The sequence below is a fragment of the Eleutherodactylus coqui genome, chromosome 13 (assembly GCF_035609145.1).
Source record: "Eleutherodactylus coqui strain aEleCoq1 chromosome 13, aEleCoq1.hap1, whole genome shotgun sequence".
Lineage (NCBI taxonomy): Eukaryota > Metazoa > Chordata > Amphibia > Anura > Eleutherodactylidae > Eleutherodactylus > Eleutherodactylus coqui.
In genome coordinates this window covers 16176124-16182123 of record NC_089849.1, presented here as the reverse complement: position 1 = coordinate 16182123, position 6000 = coordinate 16176124, and positions in this window count along the sequence as shown.

The following is a 6000-nucleotide window of genomic DNA, read 5'->3' as shown; positions in this document are numbered from 1 at the left end:
GTGTTCCGGAGAGCAGCGTGAGTGACCTGGACCATACCTGGTAAGTTTAATAAGACATCCCCCAAAAATAAAACCTAGTGCCTCTTTTGGGGCAAAAAGTAATATAAGACAGGGTCTTATTTTTCATGAAACATGGTATTAGTTCATTGATGGCAGCAAAAATCTGCTTCATGGATATTGCTAAATTGTTTACCAGATTTATACTGGAAATATTTACACCTTGTTTTACTTTTCATAGCAGTAGATCTGTCAATGATACCAGTCTGATACTTACAAGCACCTCTTCTTATCTATCTGTCTAGCTATCTCATATCTATGTATCTCATAGCTATCTATCTATTGCATATCTATCTCATATCTATCTATCTCATATCTATCTATCTATCGCATATCCAGCTATCTTATATCTATCTATCTCATCTCTCTCTCTGTATATATATATCCATCTCATATCTATCTGTCTCATATGTATCCATCTATTGCATAACTATCTAACTCATATCTATCTCTTTCTCTATCTCATATCTATCTATAAACAATTAAGTGCAAGGTGTTCTATAGACCTCGATCCTTCTGTATTTCAGAACCAAACACACTGAAAACTCATTTCAGAACTTTTTTATAAGATACAAAACTTTACAAAATGATAAATACAAGAGAAATAATCAAAAGTAAAAAAGTTGTGACTTCTCATTCTTCACCAACCTGCACAATACATAAATAACACCGATCTATCTACTGTACACAGTTCATGATACACGTGTGTAATGCCCAGGGCTTCATCAGAAACACAATAAGTAAGCGTTAAGGACCAATTCACCTCTGTACACCATTATACATGTAGATATAATGTATACAAAGAAGCAGGAGTCACTGTGTACATTCATTACTTATCCTGCACTGCTCCTCCAGAGCTGCACTCACTATTCTGCTGGTGGAGTCTTCAGACCTCAAATCATTTAGAATTCCCTACTTGTTCAATGTCTGTATAAAGTTGCTCCAGAGAATAGCGGCATGGGAAGGTGTTTAGGGTGTATGTGTGGACAAGCTGTTTCCAAGGCAGAATGCAACTCGGGATCAGTACAGGATGGGTAATGTATGTACACAGTGACTCCACCAGCAGAATAGTGAGTGCAGCTCTGGGGTATAATACAGGATGTAACTCAGGAGCAGTACAGGATAAGTAATGTATGTACACAGTGACTCCACCAGCAGAATAGTGAGTGCAGCTCTGGAGTATAATACAGGATGTACCTCAGGATCAGTACAGGATAAGTAATGTATGTACACAGTGACTCCACCAGCAGAATAGTGAGCGCAGCTCTGGAGTATAATACAGGATGTAACTCAGGATCAGTTCAGGATAAGTAATGTATGTTCACAGTGACTCCACCAGCAGAATACTGAGTGCAGCTCTGCAGTATAATACAGGATGTAACTCAGGATCAGTACAGGAAAAGTAATGTATGTACACAGTGACTCCACCAGCAGAATAGTGAGTGCAGCTCTGGAGTATAATACAGCATGTAACTCAGCAGCAGTACAGAATAAGTAATGTGCACAGTGGCTCTACCAGCAGAATAGGGAGTGCAGCTCCGGAGTATAATACAGGATGTAACTCAGGATCATCACAGGATAAGTAATGTATGTACATAGTGACTTCACCAGCAGAATAGTGAGTGCAGCTCTGGAGTATCATACAGCATGTAACTCAGGATCAGTACAGGATAAGTAATGTATATACACAGTGACTCCACTAGCAGAATAGTGAGTGCAGTTCTGGAGTATAATACAAGATGTAACTCAGGATCAGTACAGGATCAGTAATGTATGCACACAGTGACTCCACCAGCAGAATACTGAGTGCAGCTCTGGAGTATAATACAGGATGTAACTCAGGATCAGTACAGGATAAGTAATGTATGTACACAGTGACTCCACCAGCAGAATAGTGAGTGCAGCTCTGGAGTATAATACAGGATGTAACAGGATCAGTACAGGATAAGTAATGTATGTACACAGTGACTCCACCAGCAGAATAGTGAGTGCAGCTCTGCAGTATAATACAGGATGTAACTCAGGATCAGTACAGGATCAGTAATGTATGTACACAGTGACTCCACCAGCAGAATACTGAGTGCAGCTCTGGAGTATAATACAGGATGTAACTCAGGATCAGTAATGTATGTACACAGTGACTCCACCAGCAGAATACTGAGTGCAGCTCTGGAGTATAATACAGGATGTAACTCAGGATCAGTAATGTATGTACACAGTGACTTAACTTTTTGTGTATATTAACTCTATACACATAAACATAAGGTTTAAATTTAAACCATGAACAGTTACTGTATGCTATGCTGTAACATAATAAATGCATATACAGTAGGTGATAACCCCTATATATATAGATACTTATATACACACACATAGTAACACATGTTCAGAAAATACTGGGAATATAAAACTCTGCATAGATATACTGGTTTTCCTTGCCTTCTACATAGAAGATACAACACGTCCCAGATCGCACCTAGTGCATGTCGGTACGCCGATCGCTGTGCTTCTGACCGCCTCTATAGCCGTCCGCCAATTGGACCTGTTTGTAAAATGGTTAAAATATTGCATCATATACATTTAAAGGAGAAACATTATCAAATGTGGATCACGGCCCTAAAGGGGTTCACTTGTTCCAAAAATCCGATTAATACGGCAGTATGGGGCAGACAAACGCCTGGTTTCGGTAAAGTGGAGTCTCCATGCCCCAAGACAGACTGGTTACCGGGAAACAGGCTGCCTAGCAACCACATAGTGAAGACTTTGGTTGTCAGGTAGTATAACTATAGCAACCAGACTGTCAGACAAGACTCTGCATTGAGATGAGCAGCTGTAGTGGGGAAGAGAAGAAGGTTGTCAGTAGTCAGGGGAGCCCTAAGCCTTTATGCTGCCTGAGACAAAGTGTAAAATAGTACCCACCTCTCCCCCCCCCCCCCCCCTTACTCTGCAAAAACACACTCATTGTACAGGCATTTAAAGCGGGAATGTATAAGATACCCAACGCATATTTGAACCATTGAGTTTGTCTGAAGCGATAGAGTAAGAGAGCCACAAGTAGTGGTCCCAATAGTAAGTGTCCCCATAGTGGCCCCAATAGTAGAAATGACCCTGTTAGTGGTCCCAGTAGTAATAAAGACCCGGTAGTGGCCCCAGTGATGACAGTGAACCCCTATGTGTCCCCAGTAGTAATAGTGACAATATTAGTGGCCCCAGTAGTAATAGAGACTCGGTAGGGGCCCTAGTGGTGACAGCGAACCCCTAAGTGGCCCTAGTGGTGACATTGAGCCCCTAAGGGGCCCCAGTAGTAACAGTGACATTGTTAGTGGCTCCAGTGGTGATACTTACCCTGTTACCGGCCCCAGTAGTAATAATGACCCCAAGAAATGCAGACACCAAGGGAGAGGTTTCTTATAGCAGAGGCTACCGGACTGGAACTACAGGGAGGTGAGTTGAATGCCTGTTGGGTTGCTGCCCGGCTGGCTCACAAATGGTTCTTTTATACCGTCTATTAATATGGCGCCCCTGTCAGTAGTTAGGCCAGGCTTTTTCTTATATCAAGCTGCTTTAACCCTTTCCAATCCACTGTCTGACGTCTGAAGACATTCTGATTGAAGGCTGTACAGCTCCGATGTCGGAAGACGTCCCGCAGGTTAATCTTACTGTATATTACTGGCCGCTCTGTTGTCGGGGGCCTCTCCAGAATGTCCCTTACCGCAGTACTGGCTCTAGCCAGCAGATGACGCCATTGTATAACGGCAGAAAGAGAAAACCCCCTAGGAAACCCTGAATCCAAAATTGGATTGCAAAGGGTTAATAATCAGATTTTTCTAGCAATGCAGGAAACTGGAATCGCGATATCTCTGTAGATTCTCAGTTTCTTACCTGAATGGACTCTTCTTAAAGGCCGTCTGCACAAAGCAGAACTGGACACGAAAAATCGGCATCCTTTTCCTGCAGCAGCAGAGCGGATGTGATTTCTGGGGATCTCATCCACACGCCGTGGGAAATATTCGGCATTGTAAAAGCGACCTGCGATCATTTTAAATTCGCATTTTAAGGGCTCCTTCACATGAGCTTATGTGCAACGTATGTGTGCTATGAACGAAGTTAATTTGTGCGTGTGCCGCGTAGTTAACAGTCCTTTTTGTTCGCCCCCCCCCCACCCTGATTTAAATGGCTATAACAAATTCCAGATGCATTCTTTTTTTCCCTGAATTGCGCTGCAGATTGCGCACATCCCACTGACTTCTATGGGGACATGTGGTGCGCAAATGCATGCAAAAATGGGAAATGCGTACGAACTGATTAACATCAATGGATTCAATTCCCTGCGTATTGCGCACACAAATTTGGTGAGCGCAAACACACCCATGTAAAGGAGCCCTAAGGCTAGCGCTGCACGGCAACTCTGGCAATGACAGGGGTCGCATGACCAAAGAGCACCATGTAGCGCAGCAATGCGTCAATCACAGTGCAACTTGCAAGTAGCCGCAACTGGGATGCGCAGAACGAAAAATAATCGAACCCTTTACATTATTTGCAATCTGCAGATCACGACTGCAATTACTTGGGGGCGACATCACAACCTGCATTGACTTCTATGGGATTGCAGGGCTGGACAGTGACTTTGGCCAAAACTGGGACCATGCGATGAAAGATTATAGTGAAGCCCTCCAATCTCATAGAAGTCAATGCAAGTTGTGATGTGATTTGTAAGTAATTTTAATCCCTTCCTGACATGCGCTGTACATGTACGGTGCATGCCTGCTGCCTTCTGAAGGTCCCCCAGGGCTGCCATGAATGATCGTCTATCAAGGTGTGCCTGTGGCATGCAAGTTCCCATTAAAAATTAATAGGACAAAGTCTGCAATACCAAGCCTGGCCACTGTAGTGGGAACGGAGCTATTTGTTTCCTGCAGAAATCAGTTCAGCGCACGAGTGTACCGGTCTATCAATAGTTTACAACTGAACCCTTTTAAGTCATGAGAAGAGATTCAATCTAGGAAGTGAAGTTCACATGTACAACCCTGCTGGAGCTCGGAACCATATAAGCTTTGGCAGCAAAGAATGTGGGATTGGCATGTGTGCCATGCAAGGAAAGAGTGGCTCATCACCTATGCCTAATAGGTGTGTGCCCAAACCCTACCACACAGTCTTATCACTTGAAACACAAGATATTTAAAGGGTTTTCCTGTATTATGTAACTGAAGTGTAATCACTGCAGAATGAAAAGTCCTGCAACTTTCTAATATACTTTGCATTTCAATTTTGTCCCCATTATCAAGATCTCTGCTTGCTGGCAGTGAATGTGGATATTTCTATCTGCACACTGAGAGTGAAAACCTGCACAGATTCATGTAGTCACTAGCGATGACTGTATTAATCTGTGTACAGAGAGCTCCCCCTACTGGTGGCTGTATAAATCTATATGCAGTGAGCGCCCTCTAGTGGTGGCCATATAAATCTGTGTGCAGTGAGCTTCCTCTAGTGGTGGCTCTATAAATCTGTGTACAATTGGCTCCCTCTAGTGGAAGGCTGTATAATTCTGTATGCAGTTAGCTTACTTTAGTTCTGGCCATATAAATTTGTGTGCAGTGAGCTCCCCCTAGTGGTAGCTGTATAAATCTAAGTGTAGTCAGCTCCCTCTAGTGGTGACTGTATAAACCTGTATACATTAAGCTCTTTCTAGTGATGGCTATATAAATTTATGTACAGTGGGCTCCATAAATCTGAGTAAAGTGAGCTCCTCCTAGTGGTGACTGTATAAATCTGTCTGCAGTGAGCTAGCCCTAGTGGTGGCTGAATAATTATGTGTACAATGAACTAGCACCCCCTTGTGGTGGCCAAATAAAGCTATGTGCAGTGAGCTCCCGCTAGTGGTGGCCATATAAAGCTATGTGCAGTGAGCTCCCACTAGTGATGGCCATATAAATCTGTGTGCAG